This window comes from Lycorma delicatula, chromosome 1 (genome assembly GCF_047948215.1).
Source record: "Lycorma delicatula isolate Av1 chromosome 1, ASM4794821v1, whole genome shotgun sequence".
Taxonomy (NCBI): domain Eukaryota; kingdom Metazoa; phylum Arthropoda; class Insecta; order Hemiptera; family Fulgoridae; genus Lycorma; species Lycorma delicatula.
This window is the reverse complement of record NC_134455.1, coordinates 720,655-743,996: the sequence shown is the minus strand read 5'-3', so window position 1 is coordinate 743,996 and position 23,342 is coordinate 720,655. Positions and strand designations below refer to the sequence as shown.

Genomic DNA, 23,342 nt, shown 5'->3' with positions numbered 1-23,342 from the left:
AAAACAATTAAAAAAGAAAAAAGCTGATCTAACCTGTGCAACTATAAAGTTATTCTTTTCTTCAAGGAGAAGCTTATAAACATTGATGAAATCCAAGTAATGTTTAGGAGTGACATAATTCTTTCTTCTAAACTTTGTTAGAAAATCTGCAGTATATTTCACAGTGGTTTTATGAACATGAACAACATGTTGAATTACACTAGTCCTCAGGTTCTCTTTTATTTTTTTCTCCTTTTAAAGTGAAAGAAAATTATAATGTATTTAATCAAACATAGTTATAATTAGTTAGTAAAAATAATTTCCTATTTTTTTAAGAAGTTTAAAATTACATTAGTATAAATCATTGAGTTATTGTAGATGTGTATTGTAATTAATATTTTTATATAAAATGTGATAATAACCATTATAAAATCAAATTCTCCTATCGAGTAGGCAATCACAGTAAATACTGCCTCTACTCAGTATAAGAGTAAAGACAGTCAATATTTCTTAAGGCTGTGATCATGAAAAACATCTGAAGTATACCAGGTACTAGTGATAACAATTCCTTTATCTGAGAACAATGAAGTTTATGGGTTCTGATCAAGAAAATAAATTACCATCTTTCTCACTACCTAATCCTTTCTCTTATCCTTAATACGTTCTCCTCATATAGGTCTGATTTTTTTTAAAGGTAAACAAATAAAAGGCAAAATTATTATCATCGTCTGATAAATAGGGAAAAGAAACTTTTTTCTCTCTTTGCTTGTAGTAGTATGTACTACAAAACAATTTAATTTTTTACTTTTGTACATTTTATTTAATATTTTTAAACAACTGCTTTCATTTATTTTTTATTTACTACAAGTTAAGGGTTAAGGGATTATAAAACAAAATATTGCAACAAAGAAACAAAATATTTTGTTTTCTTAAACAGAATTGAAGTTCTTTTAAACCATTAAATGCAATTAAAAATCAGATTGATCGATCAAGTTTGATCGATCGTAGCACAAAAAAGAAAACAATAATGAGAAAAAATGTGTTCTTACATAGACCAAATCAATGACACAATAGAATAAATAAAAATAAATTAGATCGCCTGATGTGACAGATTTAGAAGAATTTTTTAACATACTCTTAAATGTTGATCATTTTGCAATACCATATGATACAGTACTGGGATATTCCATTTTACTCCCATTGACATACACATTCACTGTGTTAACTCTCTGGGCAGAGTTTAATTCTGAAGACCTTAGTCTGTCTGCGTTCAATGCAGAGTTTTATACATATGCCACCAACTGTACTAAAAGGATTTTTTCTATAAAACCCATTTATGGATCCTTTTATCAACAAAAATAGTGTAATAGTGGTTATGTTAGTATTATTCACCTTTCATTCTTTAATAACCATAAGGAAAAACAAATTTTATACTGCCCATGATCTCTTTTTTATGATTTAATTTTTTTTAAATGCAATGACTGTATTACAAAATATGAAATAAATACTATTTAAATACCTGCAGTGAATGCAGCTAATCTTGTAAGACTTAACTTGCCACTTCCACCAGAACCTATGGCCACGATCAATTCGCAGAGTTCTATGTATTCTAGTCAAATGTTCTAATGCGTCATCAAAGAAAACCGAAGACATTTTTTGGTAACGCTGATTATATTCTTCTAATATCTTTTCAACAAAAAATCAGAATTAAAAATTAAAAAATTTAACAATACAAACTATATTAGAGATATGAACAGATATAAGAGCAATATAAACAGGTAAATATATCTGTATGTATTTCATATGCCAAGGATGCATATAAAGCATGTGATGGTTTTCAGTTATCCCAGAAATGTCATATGCTGTTTCAGAACAGGTATGATAAACATCACTCAATATATTACATATACAATCAATATATTATATCTATATATGAATAAAAGATATAAATCTTTAAAAAAAAAGATACAAATCTGTAGCATGGTTTCCATTGTTTTTTCTTTATATACCCATTGATTAGATTTTTCATTTATGAGCATTCCTTCTAATCATTATCCCCATATATCCCTCAAAAAGGTTGCTTTTAGGTTAGTTACATAGATTTTACATTTTATAATTAATATTTATTTCAACTTTTTAATTGATTCAATAAAACTCTTAACAATTTTAATGTGATCATTGAGCTTGATTCTTGGATCCTTGTTTTTTTAAAATTAGGTTCAAACAAAGAGATATAATCTCAAATCAGAAGTTGCAACAAGCTTATTGGAATACTAATTCATAATATACACATTAGATGAGAATGCTCTTTTAAAAAATTTTAATAATGACAGAAGTTAAATGACATTTAGTTTTTTGAAATCAAATTGTCGAAGAATCATTTGAAAGTTGAGTCAATTTTTTTTTTAAATTGATACGATTTATTGAACAGATTAAAGATCCAGTTATGTTCACCAGTTTCATTTTGGACAGTACCTTCTGAACGACAACTAAGCCCTTTTAAGTGCACTACTATATTACTTTTGACAATTTCAGCTTGTTCCCAGAAGAAAACTGTGAAGTTTCTCAAACATTTCACACTGTTATTTTTTGATACATGATTTCTCACCGGCCTCCGTGGTGCGAGTGGTAGCATTTCAGCCATTCATCCGGAGGTTCCAGGTTCGAATCCCAGTCAGGCATGACATTTTCCACACACACTACAAATCTTTCATCTCATCCTCTGAAGCAATACCTAACAGTGATCCTGAAGGTTAAACAAGAAAAAAAGGTACACGATTCCTCAAAATCCAATTTCTTAATCATAGACTTGATTTTGTTACACATGAAAGATGACATGTGTCACATTATGACACATGAAAGATGGATATGGAATTATTCGTAATTCTAAGTTTAATTTATTTATTTTTAAAAAATATCAGATAATTATGCAAACTATTGAAGCTATTCACTTTCATGAAATTCTAGTCAAAAGGATGGTCTCAAAAAAAAACCTTAACTTAATGACTCAATTCAAACATCTTGTAAGGCCTTTTTCTCGTGAAAGCCATCTCACTTCTGTGTGTAAAGGTAACGTAGTATGGATGCTGTCCATCTCTTCACACAAAGATTTGAATAATTTGAAGTTTGCTGAATTGGTCTTAATAAAATTAATAATTTTAATTATTTCCTTTAATGAATCTGGTAGGGTTTGGACAGTAGGATTTGTCTGTCAACACAACAATGACCTTTACAATCCTGTAAATTGGACCTTTACAGGATGACACAGAGTAAACTGAGGAGTACACCGTGTAATAATACTGAATATGGTTTTATAAAGAGTATAGATAAAAAAAATCTATTTTGGAAACCACGTTACTGCTAAAGTGAAACCAGATAAAAAGCATCATTAACCACATCCAGCACTTTACAGTGGTAATACTCTTCTTGGGCAAATGAAAGACTCAGAAGGATATATCAATGGATATTGAGAAAGCTAGACCTGAAATTTAAGAAAGAAAATTATTATGATTGTCAACATAGCAGTGGTCCCTGAAAAATATCTAGTGGAGTGATCGAGTCCCAGGAGGTCCTGTGGGCACCTTTCAAACTATACCAATTCATATGGAGAAAAGTGACTTGCATGTCAGTTAAAACAAAGATATGTCTGGAATAGGTGTTTACAAAATTTGATGTTAGTGGTATGTTTACCTAAATAGGAAGAAGAATGATGTTTTCACCATAAAGGTCACCTTTAGTACCCCAAATATTTTTGCTAAGGAAAATCTTAGACCTCCTAGATAAACAATATGGAGATCTAAAGATGTCTGAACATAGAGTTGTTGAATCCAACAAGCTCACCTGAGTCAAATTATTAGTATCGGATGATGATCAATAAAAAAATATTTTATTTCATTTTAAAAAAATAATTGCAGTAATTTTATAATTGTTTTGAAAAGGAACATGATTTATATCAATAAACAGCTGACTTTACAGTAGTTTCTGTAGAATGGTTTATAACTGCTGCATCAAAGACTACATACAGTCACCTAAAATAAGGATCAGCTGAAGGTTTAGTTCCCTACTAAATAAAGGTGATTATATAATTCTTTTTTACCCACCAGAAGAGGTAAATTAATTTGTTATTTAATACTACTTGTTCCAGTCTTTCTTATGGCTGTAGTGAAAATAAAGCAACTAAAATATAAGACGCCAGAAGATTTAAATTCCCTGAAAGTAATGATACTCACTGTATAGCCAGTTCTTGTGATGAACAGAGTGAAGGTGTTACATGTAGAACTGACCATCTCCAATATTTTGGTACGCTTGGCATGCCAATATGTAACAATCAGAATATGTTGTTCCAATGTGTTTAGCTCAATGAAAAAGCCAACACAAAACCACATTATTCTGGGGTTTCCCGTATTATCCCTGTGGGATGTTAATATCTAAAGAAGTCATGTCAAATTCACAGTAGTAGATAAGATGTCATTTACAACCATATGCTTGTGTCATGTAACATGTATAAAAGCGATTAAAATCTTTGAAGTACATAGAGCAATAGGAAAACATCACTTGGATGATGAACTCGGATAACAAGTTTTCTCAAAATTTCCTCATATAATTGTAAGTGAAACCTCACTAAAACAATGACAAGACACCAAAGACTAAATAAAAACATATTGTAAGTGTTAATATATTTCATATGACAAAACATAAGGTTTTACATACTCATTGTAATTCGGAAGAAATGTAGAATGTAACTTAAATTCATCATTTAAATTAAAAGTAGTGTCAGAGTTATTTCCATTAAGTAGATGTGATAAATCCATTATAGTTGGATGCTGGAATACTGCATTCACATTCAATGATGTCTTAAATTCTTCATTAATTTCACTTATTAAATAAGATGCAGCTAATGAATGGCTGCAAACAAAACATAATAATAAATTCAGAAAACGTGAGTCTTCAATTTCACTCTAAATAATAAAAAATATTTAATTAATAATACAAAAAATACATGAAATGTGTATCCTGCAACACGCACACAAAAAGCTCAACTCAAAAATCTACAGCAAAAAAAAACACACTTCTTAGACTTATAATAGACCATAACCTCCTAAACATGACACTAGACATATAAACAAAGTCATCACACACGACATTTAAAAACATCAGATTAAAATAAAATAAATGAAACATTACCGTTTAAAATAAAACAACTTATCAAAATAAATCAGTGCATAAAGTACACTTCCATTCTACGACATTGACTTACTTGTACACTGTGTTTAAGTACACTTGTTTAAGTGTGTTTAAACAAGAAATGTAAGGCAAACAATAGAACACAAAAAGCATACTCTTAACAAAATTGTCTTGTTAAGGCAGTTGCTTTTATATGGATTTGAATGCTAGACTGTGGATACAATGATTGTGGACTGTGGTTGGGTTTCATTTAATCACACATTTCAGGAGAGGTTGGCCTGAGTCTGTTCAAGACTACACATTTACCAGTTGATTTACAGATACATGCCAGACTGCGCACAGATGCTTTGGCATCTCTCTAGAGTACTGTTGGCAACATGTCACTGTGCTGTTACTCAGTAACTTGGTATACATAAATAAATAAATTTTTGTAGCACTTCAAAATTACAAATATTTTTACAATAAAAACCCAAACAGTATACATTCCTTAACAAAAGAACACCAAGACAATGCCACAAATAATCATATCCATCAACAAATTTACCTTGATTTACATTTCATTAAAAATAAATAAAAAATCATTTGACCTATTTTTAACAATATTCTACATCGATAATCACCATTTCAAAATAAATGGAAATCATTCTTCAGCTAAACACTTACTAAATCCTTCAAATGACATAAATATGAAGCTTTATTACACATTTTGCATTATCTAATGCGTTTATCAGAAAAACACCTCAATGAAAATATCAATATAATTAAATATCTGACACAAATTAATAATGAAAGGTTAAACCTACCCTTCCAAAAAAGAGATATTATATAAAATGCTAAAAAGATTAAAAATATAAATCTAATGACAAGAAAAATATAGCTGTTGATGTTCAACTGATGTCTCTCAAAAAAATATTGACATTTTTCAGGAAATAATTTACCTAGTCAGTTTAAAACTTCAAACAAAATACATAATATCATATGACAAACTAAATAACCCATGTTTATAATTTTAATATTCAGTGACTATACAAAATACTAAATTTGACAGAGTAGATGTATTTACTCATATAGAAACAGATATAAAGAAAAACCACAAACTACATATATCAGAATCAGTTCTTTTCAAACATCTAACATAAACTCGAAAAAAGTACATTTTATGCTTACATAAATGCTATAAACCCAACTTGTGCCAACAAAAATTAAATCTGACATAGAATAGCAAATTAATGAGTAAATGACAAGAACAAGAATAGAATAAGAATAAATTTCATTCAAATGTTCAAAGATTTCCCTGACTGATTCAAGATGGGCCACCATAAACAACACCACTAATGAGGGAGCAACATAATAACTCCAAAAATACTTTCTGCAAACATATTTAGATTTATTTAGAAAACAAGACTTTTTGTACATTTGCTTTCTTTATTAACAGGGTATCCCCGGGTAAATCAATAAATTAATAATATAATAAAACATTAATTTTTTTTCAAATTCAAAAATGTATTTTTTTTTTAACTTCCAGGAATACCATTAGGTACTGCTTCAGAGGATGAGATGAATGACAATTTTTTTAGCTTGTGAAAATGCCATGCGTGACCGGGATTTGAACCCGAGACCTCCAGATGAAAGGTCAAGATGCCACCACTTGTTAGTTTTTCAGACACAGTCTTCACTGAACATACATTAACACCATATTTGATACAAGGAAATATAAAATTTTCAGCAATAACTTATTCTGTATTCAACCTCATTCTCATTGACTTAGTTTGCAGATAAGTCATAACTTAAATTAAAGCCGTTACAGTTGCTGAAAAAAAACGAACATCTTTTTGTTTATAAATTGGATTGTTTTGTCTCTACATGAAACATCAACAGAAATTTCATTCTACTAACATTAGATAATAACAATTGGTCCTCTGTGTACCTCCAGAGGTATGTATAGTTACAGAGGTAGACTGGGAGTTATAACATTACTATAGCTGATATATACAATTACTTTTCATTAAATCTACATTAAATACACATAACTGCAGAATTTCAACATACAACAGAATTGATTTCTCTCTGTACATTCTGGGTTCCTTCAAAAATTCAGATTGAGTTTTTGAAATTCAAATATTTGCTACCAGATTACTGTATGATAACCAAAAATATAAAATACATCAACCAACACTTAGCAAATTAAATACTCTAGCATTTTTATGTTTTTGCATATTTTAAATGTGCTACTTTTGCAACAAAAGAAAAGAAAGAAAAAGTAAATAGTCATTCCTAAATATACACTTCCGGCAAATCAGGCAACAATAACTTTTTTCTCATTGTATAGGATAGTATTTTAACCTACAAAAAAGGTTCTTATGTTTTTGTCAGTTTTAATAAATCAAAAAACTTTCAAGGATCTTCTGATCAATTTATTTACAAATGAATTAAAAAGTTTCCTTTATGGAAAAAATAACACTACAATTAATGAACTTTTAAATATGATTAATTAAACAAACCACATTTATTTAATGTGGTTTATTTATTTAATACAAATAACATGTATTCAAACATTTTTTTAATGCCTTTAAAATTTAAATTTTATTTATTTATTATTTACATAAGCTTAGGTTTTGCCTCTGACTTTTAGGCTTACATTGTGTTTTAAACATTGCATTTCAAACAATCTATAATCAGATGCAATTCTTTTTTGCTTTTTTTATTTTTTTATATTCAAAATATTAATAGTAATATCTAAATACTAAGATTATTTATATTAAGTTATAAAATTGAAAATTCAAGGCTAAAGAAGTGATATAATGACAGAAGATTCATATATTGATATACTTAAATAAAATATAACATTAACATTCCTTTGAAAAAGGATTCCATTATTTTGAAAGTGGACTCATTTTGCATTTAATAATTATTTTTATGTCATGCTATTTGTAAAAAAGTAATTTCGTTACCTCCTGGAAAATATGATACACAGCCTTATAATCAAGTAAGTCTTCATAATTTTGTATACTCTCTTCTGGTCTCGTATCCATATCTTCCAAAGCAAATAAGGTAATAAGATAATCACCAAACAAAGAAGGTTCCCTCATAATATATGTAATATTCTCTTCTCCATATATAATAACTTTTAAAAATTCAATAACATGATCGAACATAACTTTCCTTTCCTGAAAATAAAGATTCATTTTTCCAACACACATGTAAAAAAAATTAACTAGAACATGATATAAAAATGATGAGCTACTATGATTATTTTTTAGTTGTATTAAATAGTTATAAGATGACAAAGGAATCTGTGGTTATGAGAAAAAAATTAACTAAATAAGGTTTGTAGGTAATATAGTGAATTTGAAAGGTAAACAAAAGATATTCAATAGAAAATTTGAAAATCAGATATTATAAAAATCAATGTTATGAAAATGAAAGTAATGAGAACAGAAGACAATAAACCAATGAATGTCAAGAAAAAAAAGGAAGAAGAAAAAAGGAAGAAAGTATAAGAGTACAGATACTTAGAAAGAAAGAGAATATCAATATGAAAAGGAGTTAAGAAACAAAATAGCAATGACCATACGACAGAAAAAATGATTCTGTAGCAAAATTAAGTCAAAAGTTAAAAATTCTTGTAAGAATCCTATTTTGTAATGTTTGTCTTAATTGATTCTGAACATAGACATTGCAAGAAAGGTACAAAAAATTTCCACTTACTTGACGTGTGGAAGGGTGGAAACAAATAAAATCATGTGGATGGACAGGTAAAAATGGAGAGGATGATGATAATAGATGCTTAATCAGAACAATGCAGAATATGAAAGGCAACTGATTGAGATGTATTATGAAAGGAAAAGGTTTGAATAGGAAAGGAAAAGGTTGAAAAATAAGACAAGAAAAATCCATACAATGTACAAAGAGAGAGCAGGAATGAATAAAAATTATAGTCCATCTAAAAAGAAATAGGAACTACCAGAAACTTAAATGTTTAGTTGGAAATTTAAGATAATTGAGATGAATACAATATAAGAGACCCTGCTTCAGGGAAGACAAGTATATAATGACAATTACATATAAATAGATTCTATAGTACATTCGGAAAGTTGCTGTGCACTAGAATGATTATGGAAGTGTAATGACAAAACTTTCTTAATTACTCTGAATTTTTACATCATTATTTACAGAAATGGACATTACAATAACTGGAACAGTTATAAAAGGTATTGAAAATGACCTCCTCCAACATCAGTAAAACACTGCACATTTCAATTTATTTTCAAACATTTTAACCAGCTGATGTAATGGAATATGTTATATGTATGCAGTTTTTGGTTTTTCAATCGTACATGGTCTGTTGCAATGCACTGATTGCTTCACTGCCCCCCATAGAAAGTAATCTGGGGGAGTCAGATCAGGAAATTATGCAAGCTACAAACCCCTCAAAATTATTCATTTACCAAACATTTCATTCATTGACCTGTTAGCTGTATGCACTGTGGTGCCATCTTGTTGGAACCAACCGTGATTAATTTTCAATTCAGTTAAGTGCTAATGAAGTTTGTAAAAACAGCACTATAAACTTATTTTCAAAAAATATTGGAACAACAATGTTCATTCTATTCACACTAACACAGATTCCAATTTTTGTTTTGTGTAAAGATGGTTCATGTAATTCATGGGGATCAGTTTTTGACTAGAGTCATGTTATTTTGTGAATTAACATACCCTCCTAGATAAAATCATGCTTCAGATAGTCTTACTAGACTAGATTAGTCTTACTTACTAATCTTACTGCCTAGTTTCAGCAGTATTTAATAAATAAAAAGCCACTCACTATGTAGGTGAGCAATGCTGCAGCAGTATACACTTTTGAGCATGTGTGCCATAAACAAATGCCCATTAACTTTTGATTCATTAAATATATCTGAGAAATCAAAATACTAATACTCAAGATAATTAATCACAATTATTTTGAAAGTATTTCAAATGTTTGAATTCCCAGTTTTCTTGTTTCAGTGTTAATTGAATTAGTAGATTCAATATCGGGCCTAATTCAATGAGTGACAGCAAATTGTGTAAATGGATAAGACTGTTCAGGGACAGGTGGGACAGTGTCCATGATGAAACACAATTGGGCTGGCCTTCTATAATTACAGACGATTTGGTGGGTGTTAATGCAAATATTCATGAAGACCAGCGATTCATGATTTCCACTTTATCACTGATATTCCCACAAGTTTCAAGGTTAGCGCTATACAAAACTGTTTCTGAAATCTTGCAGTTCAAAAAACTGTGCTCGCGATGGATTCTCAGGCTGCTTTTCAGAAAAGTAGAATGGCTAGTGCTTTAACATTTTTGACCTGATATAGTGAGGAAGGAGATGAACTTTTGGACTACATTGTTTCACGGGATGAGACATGGGTTTCTCACATTACTTCAGCATCAAAGCGGCAGTTAATGGAAAGGTGACATACAATGTCTCCGTTCAAAAGTCAAACAGACAATGTTAACGTGCAAGATTATGGCAACTGTGTTTTGGGATAGACATGGAGTGCTGTTAGTCGATTTTATGCCCAAAGGGACAACAATAAACTCAGCTGCAATACTGTGAGACCTAGACGAAGCTTCAGCATGCCAAACAGAATAAGCGACATGGTCTAGTGTTATCTGGAGTTTTGTTGCTGCATAACAATGTACACCTCAATCTCCTGCTTAAAATCTTACAGTTAATCAGATCTTTTGAATGGGAGTAAATGGACCACCCACCATACAGCTTAGACCTTGTGCTGAGCGATTACTACCTGTTCTGCTACCTGAAGGAGTTTCTCAGTGCTAAGCAGTTTGACACTGATAAAGAAGTGAAAACAATGGTTGAAGACTGTTTATCTTCACAGGCGACTGATTTCTATGATGTGGGTATAAATAATTTAGTAAAATACTATGATAAATGTTTAAATAAACAAGGTTAACTATGTAGAAAAGTAGCATAAGTGTACAGATTGAAATAAAAAAAAAAAGTTTTTGACAATATCTTTACTAGTTTTATTTGTATTAAAAAAAAATCTTACTTAAAAAACAGCACTTGTAAATACAATCAGAATTTCAATTTGATAATCCATCAGACAGTATTTGAGGGAGACAATCTTATAAAAATGGTTTTATTTTAATGTTACAATATATAGTTAATTCTTTATATTTTTATTTTAATGTACAATTTAATAAAATAAATTAAATCATGACTGAGGATGCCCGATCCCGCAAAAGTACTATCATGATAAAATTAAACTAAGAACTGTCCTATCTCAATCTTGTACTAGGTGGTTTACATTAAGGTTTAGCGGTGAACGGGTCTTCCCAAATCAGCTGATTTGGAAGTCGTGAGTTCCAACGTTCAAGTCCTAGTAAAGTCAGTTATTTTTACACGGATTTGAGTACTAGATGGTGGATACCGGTCTTCTTTGGCGGTCGGGTTTCAATTAACCACACATATCAGGAACGGTCGATCTGAGACTGCACAAGATTACACTTCATTTTCACTCGTACATATCATCCTCTGAAGTATTATCTGGAAGGTAATTACCGGAGGCTAAACAGGAAAAAGAAAGAAAGAAATAGACGTTTATACAGAATGTCCTTAAAAGGTAAGGTCAAACTTCTAGGAAGTGATTCTACTTAACATGTATAAGAAAATTTCCAATGAACATAACATATGCGTCAAAAACGCATATTTATCTGCCTGTCCGCCATTTTGTTTTTTAAGAGCGGTCGAAGATAACGTAGTAAAATTTTGTACTTTATTTTAAAATAACATTTTTTTAAAAGAAAAAAATAAATAACCATACTCTTCGTTGCCAAATTTCAAAATGGCGGTCGTTTCAATTTTCAATCTTAAATGTCTTAGGAATTACTAAATTTATCAAATTGTGTTGTATTATAAAAATTATGTAGCATTGTTTTATGAACAAAACGACACCTTTGTCGTAAAATCCGACGACAAACAACAGAGTTATTGCAAAAAAGTAGGCCTAAAACGATAAGGCGGTTGGTTATCTTGCTTTTTTTTTATCGTGACTCACTTGACAACTAAACCAAATTTTTTAATTAAAATTGCTAAAATGAGCAATTTTGATCGTAAACCACGATAATAAACCGGTAATAAAAAAACCCAATAGGCTATTTTTTCCTATTCAAAAATGTTACTTTAAAATAAATTACAAAATTTTATTGCGTTATCTCTAACCGTTCTTGGAAAATAATGTTTTTCTTCAAAAACACACAGAAAAATATGCGTTTTCTAACAAATGTTCACCGGACATTTTTTCTGCAGTATGTTAAGTAGAATCGCTTACTAGAGTTTGATCGTATCTTTAAAGGATACTGTGTATACATATTATATGTACAAATAAAAATGTAAATGTTCGTTCGTTCAAAATCTTAAATCTCCGAAAGTTCTTCACCGATCGCTTTGAAATTTTGACGCAACGTTGCGTTCGAATACGCGCGGTTTTTTTATACAGCTAAGATGTCACGCCTGCGACAGGTAAAAACATGATTTTTTTTAAAAACAGCGCTATCTGTTGGAGAAAAAGCAACACACGCTATACTAAATATTTTACGATTCCGTTTCAATTTTTCCGATGTGTGTCTGCTATAGACTAAAAAGCTACCGGACCGTTTTACGCGCGAGGAAAAAGGGAGAAAGGGAAAAACTGGAAAAGGGAAAGAGAGAAAAATCGAAAAAGGGAAGGGGAAAAGAATTGGGGAAGTAAAAGAAAGATGAGAAAGGGGGAAATGTGGAAATAGAAAGGAAAAATTGGGGAACAGGAAAGCGAATATGACAGAACTGAAAATGGGAAAAAGGAAAGAAGGTATGAAAAAAGGGAGAGAGAAGGGTAAAGGGAAAAGGGAAAAGTTAAACTTTGTGAAGTTCCGTAATATTCATTTCGTTGATGTTTTATCAAACTTTCAGTTATGTTCATTTAATCTAATATATATATGAAGCATTGCCGGGTCTGCTAGGTAATAATAAATGAATGTACGTTCCGATTTATAAAATTATTTTATATATATATATTGTGTGTGCGCGCGCGTGTTTTAAATAAAGACAGGAATGTTCCTCAACCTTTAGCATCTTGATAGGAATAACTTTTTTTTAAAATAATTAATATTTTTTTTAAATAACCCGATTGCCTATTAATTAAATCCGTTATTTATGGTATACAACATCAAGATTTTGTTGATAAAATATTTTTTATCATAATTTTCAGCTAAATCACTTCTTTTTTTTTTGAGAATAATTACGTTTTTATTGTTTTAAATAATCGTTATTATTTTACATTTTTAAATTGCAAAACAATATTGGAAGCCAAAAATAAAATTATAAAAAATTTTACTTAAAATCTAAAATTAAATTGCCGATTTCGATTACTAGAGATATCATCATCGGTTGACGCTAAGGAAAAATATATAAATAAGTGAAATAAATGTAATACTTTATTAATTGTCGACCTCTGTGGCTGAGTAGGCAGAATCTTGGCGATTCGTGCGGAGGTTCCGGGTTCGAATCCCGGACAGGATGTCATCTTTTCATACGCCACCGATTTCCACTCGGTTAGTAACAAAAATTTCAACATTCTGCGGCTAATCGTTATTGAGTTACGCGAGATACATACGTACAGACATCACGCCGAAACTGGCTTCAGGGGTGAAATGGATTCAGGGGTGGTAAAAATGGATATTTCCGTTGAAATTTGAAAACAGAAATTTTTCGCGATGACTTCTGTACGTACGTATGTATCTCGCTTAACTCAAAAATGATTAGAAATTTTGGATTTACGACGTACAACATTGGATTTATAACATTTGGATTTAGAAACATCTAGTTGTGCAAGTCCCTTTTTGATTGCAATTGACTGAACCAAGTGTCCAAAAAGAGTGCAAAATCTGAAAAAAAATTGGATTTTGGACTTTTTCTGCATTAATAAGAGCTCATTTAGAGCTTTTCAACGATATATCATAAGTGGTATTTATTTTCATTGGTTCCAGAGTTAGAGCCAAACAAAATTTCAATTAATGAAATATTTGAATCAAGGGGAAGGCACATCGGTTCGAATCAGACTTCATCTCCTTTTTTTTTTTAATTTAACTATATTGATATATTAATAATTAATTATAAACCTCTGTTTGTAAAAAAAAATTACAATAAATAACAATTCAATAACAATAAGAAAAAATATAAGAAGTTATTAATGAAATAAAATTTAGTGTACTTTTCATTTTAAAAAATATGTATATGTAATTTAGTGGGGTACAAGGTCAGGCATACAGTCTTGTGGTTTCCACTAGATTTTACTAATACACGCAAAGTTACTATTACTACACAACACACACACAAACATTTTGTTTTTAAAAATTTTTGGTTCTATTATAAAAAAAAAAATAATGAAAACTAATAGTAAAAATTAAAATAATCAATTAATACTTTTCAAATAAACTTTACAGTATTTTACATTTTTTTCATGTAGAAATATAATTTTTTGAAATTCTTTGAAGTAAGACTACTTCGCCTTTTAGTTATTAACTGTCTCACATTTGAAAAAATTCCTTCACAGGGAACAGAGGTTGCAGGAATGCAAAGTCTTGTATTATTTTGAATAATCTTGGATAAATTAACTTTTTTCTTTTCACCAACTGAAAGGATTTTGTGTTCTTGTGTTGAGCAGTCTATTTATATATTTACCTAGCTCTAAAATTCCTACTACTGTTAGTTTTGAATTAGTTAAAATTGGCGTTACTTTTTTGTCAAAATCTTCCATGCAGTTGAAACTCAAAGTTCAATAATTTCTTGTTAGCTTTCAAACCTATCGCCTTGTACGATTTGAATACTTCGAACTTTCTGTGTATTATATAATAAAACATATAAAAAATATAATTATTTTAAACAGTTATCAATTATCTTCAGTGACTGGTGTACTGTTGTTTTCATACTGCTGGTTTTTTAATGTTGTAAAGTGTGTGTGATTTGAGTTGTCTTTTCATTTATTACATCATTTTATATTTATGTTCCATAATTTTCAAGAGTGTTAAGATGTGTTTTTTGTATACATCTAAAATATCAAGGTTGTTATCAATGTTAACAGATTTGTGACATCAATAATATACTAATAGTTTACATTATGAAGATTTTTTGGGCAACATTTGTAATATCATCAATCTTATCTAATTAAAAGAAAACTGCCAGCAGTAACATCAGTTGATGGAAGAGGAAAAACAGCACCACCTGGTAGTTACAAAGACTACTGAAAATGTTTTGATGGTTCAGTATATCATTACAAAAGTTTTAATTCCAAATTGACGTTATTACTGATCGTCTTACACAAGAACCTAACAAAAATTTAATTACTTGACTCTCAGCCAAGTAAAATATTGCAGTACTCATATAAATTAATATGCAATTTTCATTATTTTAGTATTTTTACAGTTAAATATGCAATAACAGAATTATTTCAATCATGACTGAGGATGCGGGATCCTTGAAAGTACTTTCATGGAAAAATTAAAGTAAGCTATGTCTTATCTTAATATTCTGTACTTTAATAGAATTTAAATATAATTTAACTTACAAAGGACTAATATGAATCTTAAAAAATATTAATTTCAATAAAATAATATATATATTATTTTATATATATATGCATACACACTCGCACGCATGCAGGCAGGCTATCATCCTCTGAAGTAATATCTTACAGTGGTTCCAGAAGCTAAACAGTAAAAAGAGAGATGGTTGGACTGAGGAAGGGTTACATAACAACCGTGTCTAGCAACCAGACGCTGGCCAGACAGCACGCAAGGAACTTTTATCGTCATCATGCACTACTAAAACAAATATTCATAATCTATCTTAAATAATTTATTAAATTGAATTGACAACATATTATAACATATCCATATTATAATAACATATCCAGTTATTTTTTTCTCTTTAATTATGAAATGAATTTTTAGAGTGTAAAAATATTGAGCTTGACTGGAATTCGAAGCCAGAACCCTTTTGCAACATACTTTTATTTTCAAACGGTTTTTTTAAATACAAATTGTTTAATTTATTCGTATTTTAACTAAAATAATGATTAAGTATTTCCATTAAAATAAGTACCGTCTAATTTGAAAATAATATTTGCAGAAGGGTCGATTATCCGGAAAAACCGGAGTATCGTGGTACTTACTATATTATACCATATTCCTCTATAGCAATTTTAAGCTTTCTATCTACTCGCGCACGCACACACACAGTATGATTTATAAACATTTTTCTTTAAAAAAGTTTAAGATTTGTGTAAAGTAACTTTCAGATATTTCCTTCAAAATAGGTGTAGCAATTTTGGAATGAACCGTACGCTTGTCCAAGTGTTACTTCATCATAAATAACGCTTTGAAATTATGTATGTTTAATTATGAAAGTATATATGTATATATAACTATACATACACCAATTGTAAGCAATGGTAGATTGTAATTAGTAAAAAATTCATTTAATTTCAATTAATTAAAATTAAAAAATTCAGTTTTAAATGCATTCAGAGAATGGAAAAAGCGTAATTGCTGTGAGTACATCCACTTGGTTCGCGCCGCGAATTCGTCAAAACAACTGATGTATCAAAATGTGTTACGTTGATGAAAAATTACATTTGTTTATAATAATATTAGTTGCTTTCATTATATAAAGTGATCTTGTGAAAATAAACAAAACTTACATAGTATATTATCTAATTCTGTATTTTCTTTCTGATAACTAATATTAGTGTTATTATTGAATATCGTTGTAGGGTAAATAGTATTTATTTGTTTACGGTCTCTTGTGGCGTTGTTTACTTGATTATTTGTGTTTAACCTATTCTGTATGTTAGGAGTATTTTATACGAATTTAAACAACCGTCTAGAAAAGAATTCTACATGTAAACTAGGTAAGGTCTTTCAGTAATTTTTACATTAAGAAAAACTATTTTACATTAAGAAAAATAGTACACAATTAAATAATGTGATTTGCATGCATGTTAATATTAATTGTAAGGTTAACTTAGCAGGAATTATGGGAATTTAATGAGGTAAATGTTCGCACACTTTGTAAGGCTTTAAAAAATTATTTTTAGCTTACATACATATTATAATTCTTGTTATTTTCATTTAAATTAAATAAAATTTATTCAGATTACTTTTTAAACATACATGATAAAAATAATTTGCTTTCAAGAAGTACCTATACACTAGAAGATGGTTTGCTGATTCTTTGTAGACCAAATGTTTTATTTATGCATTACTATTTCTTTTAAATGTGCTCTAATAATTGCTACTTATTAATTATTTTGGGTATCAATATTTTATTGAAGTTCAGTTTTTGTTTTAAAAAATTTAGGTTTCTGTTAATAACAAAATCTGCTTGTGTCTGCATTTGGTAATTAATAAATTAGCTATCTATTTTAGAAAGGTAAATTGCCTTTATTGTTAAGTATGAAATACTTTAGAAATATTTTCTCACTTTTTTGAAACTTGCCTTGATGTGTTCTGCAGATCAAAACGGTCAGCTTTTACGTTACATGTTCAATTTTATTAACATTTTGTTCAACAAAAATTTAACCAAAATTTTTGTTCTGATTTTTTTTTTCATTTTTATTTTTTATTAACTGTGATAATGTACAATTCTACAATATAATAAATGAAACCGACTTTTAAAATTCACCTGTATGTGTTAGCTAAAGAATATAATAGCCAACTGTACATAAATGGGTAATGCCTTTTAATTTCTTCTCAACTTATTTTCACTAATTAGATGAATATTAATGGTTTTTTAATTTGTAAAGGAAGGTCTTTTGGTGATATTGTATGTGCTTTTACAAATAAATAAGTGAACAGTTTTCATTTTTATTTAATGAAAAAAAACTTCACTTTTATGAAGGTACTTTTCTTTTTTGTTGCTTAATTACTTAATTTTTATTTATTAATTCTAAGATCTAAATTTTGTATATTTATACATCCAGAAATAATTTTTATGGTTCTACAAATATTATAAATAAAAAAACCTGACTTCATAAATACACTCTAAAAAAGAAAAAGATCTTTCTCTTTAATCTTCTATTTAATAAGTCTACTTAAATCTTACCAAATACTAAATTTAATCTTGCCAAATTGTAGATCAATAAGAATTAATTCATAAAAATGGATTATTTGTAGTGTTCTATATAACAAGGATTAGACCATAAATAAAGAACTGAATCGAAATTGAAATTAATTTTTATGTTAAACAAAAGTCCATCCTTTTTTTCTTTTTTTCTTTCTTTATATCCATTTTTTTCTTTAAGTATCAGGAATTGGCATTAATATTTAATTTAATGGTACGCCTGTATTTAAACTATTCTGGTGAAAGACCACTATTGAAGAATTAAACATTTTTTTATTAATAATATTCATTTTTATCTTCCACTAACCTATGTCCTAATGATTCTGACATTTTAATAGGTCTTATGCTAAAATTTATGGTAATTTGTTCATTTTACATTTGCCACTTCATTTTTTTTTTTATCTATAAGAATTCATAATAAGGTACTAAATCATCTGTTTTGGGAAAACAACAGCGCTCCAAAATATTGTTAATGATAATACATTATATATTTATTTTTGGTAAAAAATGCACACTTTGTATATGTGATTTTACTTTCTACATACAATAAAATAAAGAAACTAGATTACAAAAAAAGAAAATAGATAAATAAATAAATAGATAAAAATGTAACAACATGGGATTATCATAATTAATCATATGTTGACCTTCATGACTGGTTGTCTCCATCTTCCAACTGGAAGGTGCTGAGTTTGGATCCCAGTCATACATGGCGTTTTTCATTAGCTATGAAATCATTTCTTTAAAGAAAACAAGGGTGATACCTGCAATTGGGCATTAGTTGCTTGAGTGGATAAATAAATAAATCTGTTCTTACTTAATTTGGGTCAATGCATCATTAAATGATGCTGCAACATGTCTGGAATCAAAAGAAGAATTTATTAAACCTGCTGCGGGTGAGCAATAACAGTAGCATATTTCTTATTAGTTTATTTTAAAATATAATCGCTCATGAAATTATAACTTACATTATGACACCACCATTCATTTAATTGTATTTTCAATGGAAACTGTTTACTCTTCTATTTTGGCACATAATACTTTGTCATATCATTAAGCCATGATGCAAAATTAATTCTGTACCATGCCATATGGTTTTTTAAGCAATCAAGCCTGTCTTTCAATGCTTTGAATCTGTTTTTCCCTACAAAAGTTTTCTCCTTCTTACAATTGTAGTTTTCTTGCTGCTTGAAAAGTTTGAGTTTGAATAATTAATCCTGAAGTAGTGTTTCTTTTATTCATGCTCTCACAAACTGATCCCAAACAGGGACAGTTAACTTCATCATACTAGGAAGTTATCCTTTACTTGTCTCAATTTTCTTTTCAATCATTCAAATGATTTTTTTTAAGATTAGATTTATGTTTGCATTTTTCTGTAGTCATGTTAAAAAATTAAAGTAATTTGATTTTTATTAATCTTAGAATATTGTACATCCATAATTATTGCAAACTAATTTTTCTCTTAAGTCTGTTTTTAACTTATTTCTAGGCATTTTATTGAAAGTATAAATCTGAAATAATAATATTAGGGTAAAATCATTATTATTAAAAAAGTATGCTTTCACAGTTGGAGAATCAAAAAAAAAATTGCCATCTTACATAAATTATAAGAATTAAATATTTAAATAAGTCATAAAGAACAGATAGTATAATGTAGTTTATATTAAGCATTTGAATAAGTAACATGTATTATTCTCTTATAAGTAAGGTCTTTTATAACAGTTTAAAGTAGGTCCACATTCATTTTTTACCAGTGGTTTTACACTTTTAACGATTTAACACTGTTATAGTTTAACAATATAGATGTAATATATTTTTTTTTTACGAGAAGATATACAATAAGAAGTAACTAATTTGTTGTAAATAATTCTAAATAAGTTTTATGTTTATCAGTTATACTGTAATTATTTTGATACTGGTGGATGACTTTTGCAGAAAAGGTAAGTAATAGCACTGCTGGTGGAAATGATGGTCAGCTAAATAGTTTACTTTTAAATACATTTAATAATGTAACCTTAATAATGTGACATTAAAATTTTAAAAAAGATAATAAATAATTGAACAGATGAAATTAAAATGGCAATCCCCTGTATTAATGCGCTTCGATGGAGGTATATCTTCTGGCTGAAGTGAAGCCAATCTGCTCGTGCTCATGGAAGGGGCCTTCGGACCTCATTAATAAGTTATTACAAAATCTGTTGCTAAGAAACAAAACAAGTTTGCCAAATACGTTGTCTAAGTAAGAGTAATTAATATGTACAGTCAAAGTTGCCAGGTGCAATGGGCCTGGAAGACCCCCAAGCATCTGGTCTGAATAATTAATAGCATAGTTTTTGATATCTATTTTGAATTGTTGCAATTGTTAATATTATAAAAGAAAGGTAGATATTTTCTACCTATGTTATATGAAAGATTTATTAATTCTTATAGTTTACTATTTATTTTTTATATTTTATATTTTTATTGCAATAATTGGTTAGTATTGTATTAAAACACTTATATCGAGCTGCTAGTATTGATCATCGTCAAGATGCCGCTACATACACCTCACAGCTGCATGAGAATCCATGTCCTCGGCAGTGCAGTCACCATCCCGCTGACAGTGATGCTTGCTCATTCAAAAATTGTCCTTGTCAAAACGACACTACACCTCATGGTTGCCTCAGGAACCCATGCCCTCAGCAGTGCAACGACTAACATTAACAATAATCACCATTACTTTTACTAACTAACTGTGGCTCGATGCCAATACACCTACCTCCGGCCAATCAACTTTCTTTTTCCTGTTCAGCCTTCGGTAATTACCATTCAGATAATACTTCAGAGGATGATATATATGCATGTAAATGAAGTGTAGTCTTGTACAGTCTCAGTTTGACTGTTCCTGAGATGTGTAGTTAATTGAAACCCAACCACTAAAGAACACCGGTATCCACAATCTAGTATTCAAATCCATGTAAAAATAATTGACTTTACTAGGACATGAACGCAGGAATTCTCGACTTCCAAATCAGCTGATTTGGGAAAGACGCATTTACCACTAGAGCAACCCGGTGGTTTCCGGCCAATCAACTGCCCAGGCCGCCCCTAGCCATGCGGGGTGCTGCTACTCTACTATACCCCTTCAACCATTCTGCTCAGGGCGAGGAAATGGAGGAAGCCAGCCATGATAGTCCATTCTCTGGGAGTCATCCAGTTGACTCACAGATCAAGAAAGGAATCGCTCTCTCGAGTTCCCTAACAATTCTGGTACGTTCAGCCTCTCCAATTATGTCAAAGTAAACTCAAAAATGCAGAATGCAGAGTATATTTTATAATCGTATTAATTTCTTTTCAAAGAGTTTTACCACATAATTTCCTTTCAAGAACTATTCCAGCATCATTATAGGCCAGAAACAACCTAATTTATAATGAGTTGAGATTCGATTTTAAATTATATATTATGTGTCAGAAAAAATTTAATGTACTGAATCCATACTAAAATTTATTGTTTTGCTGTCAAATTATCTCTAGTCTAAGAAAGAATCATATCCCATCAACAAAATATAAATTCAAATCGCTGAAACTCTAATCAAATGTTTTTTTTACAAAATAAAGGTTATTCAAGAGAAAAAAGACTTCCCCTTTCGCATTAAAAAGAATTCTGCTGTATTTAAAGGTTATCAGGAGTGAGACATTTTTCAGAGGACAATTTAAAGAAATTTTACTCTGTATGTTTGAACCGGAATGCCGCAGCATCAGCATTACTAATGATACTATTGTTTAAGCCACATTAAATAAAACAAAATGGGGTTTAGAAAATCTGAAAATTACAAATATTGATGACAGAAGAGCTTTCATAGAGTTGTAGGTGTAAATGTTGAAAAATCAAACATATTTTTTTACCTTTTCTGTCTAGTCAAGTTCAGACACAGTTGAAACCCGGTAATCAGACTTTTTTGGAATTGTTCTTGATTCAGATCAACAAAGGTTTATATAAATTACATGTAATTATAAGAATCTTTTTTACAGTTGTACTATGTCAGCTGTTATCTCATTGATTTCTTTATTAGACCATTTGAATAAAATTTAAAGTACCGTTTACAATCTTTTTATTCTCAAACAAAATTAGCCTAATCTCAAATCCAACAACAGTCATATAATGATATCAAAATTTGTTTGGTTTGCTATTGAAAGAGCATGTAGAAAATGGAATTTATAAAGGAAGACAAATGAACTTTTAAAACAGAATCGAGCATGTATTTTGTCACAATTATGTTGAGGTTAAATTATTTATTAAACAACAAAATCAAGCCGGTAAAAGTTTTGTAATAAATTTTTCTATTTTTTGCTTATTATATGGAGTGCTTAAAATTGTTTATTTATTATTATTGCACTCATATCTACTGTCTATTACATATATATAACATGTACTTTTTTTTAAAGAAAATTGTAAATTAATAACAAACTTTTATAGTATAAATGTAGTGTTTTACCTTTTTTGATAAAGTATCATTTTGTTAAAATCAGTTTTATTTGTATTACAAAAATGTTTGTTTTTTTGAGAGGAAGAAAAATCTTTCTCTTTTTCTGTTTAGCCTCCGGAACCATCCTAACATATTACTTGAGAGGATGAATGAGGTTGATGTGTATGAATGAAAATGAAGTGTAGTCTTGTACAGTCTCAGATCGACCACTCCTGAGCTGTGTAGTTAATTGAAACCAAACCATCAAAGAGCACCAGTATCCATGATCTAGAATATGGATTGTGCTTCCTCAGTGCTTGCGTGGCCTGTAACCTCCTGAGACCCCCCAGGATCCGGCAATGTGGTGCCCTGTGGGGATCGCTCACCCAGTAGGTCGGGACTGTGTCTTTTCTTTGTGCCATGTCTCAAACCAGTTCCCCTCCAAGAAAGGGATCTAGCTGGGTCTCCAGTCTTTTCATTTTTCCACTGAACTCAATGGGTCTCCGGTCACTCATCAAGAGCGTCCCACTTCAGTGTGAACCACCCTCTCATGGGTGGCATGCTCC

At 29.7% G+C, this 23,342-nt stretch overlaps 1 long non-coding RNA gene across 9 annotated transcripts in view; it reads left to right on the top strand.

Moving 5' to 3' along the window:
* The first annotated feature begins 17,015 nt into the window (after positions 1-17,015).
* LOC142317371 (uncharacterized) overlaps positions 17,016-23,342 on the top strand; it is a 37,269-nt gene continuing 30,942 nt past the window's right edge. For 8 of the 9 annotated variants that reach the window (XR_012754732.1, XR_012754752.1, XR_012754756.1 and 5 more), the window contains exon 1: positions 17,016-17,120. This is a non-coding gene — a long non-coding RNA (uncharacterized LOC142317371). Of the gene's footprint in view, positions 17,121-17,226; positions 17,262-23,342 lie in introns of those variants that run through there. The other variant, XR_012754759.1, reaches the window with a different exon arrangement.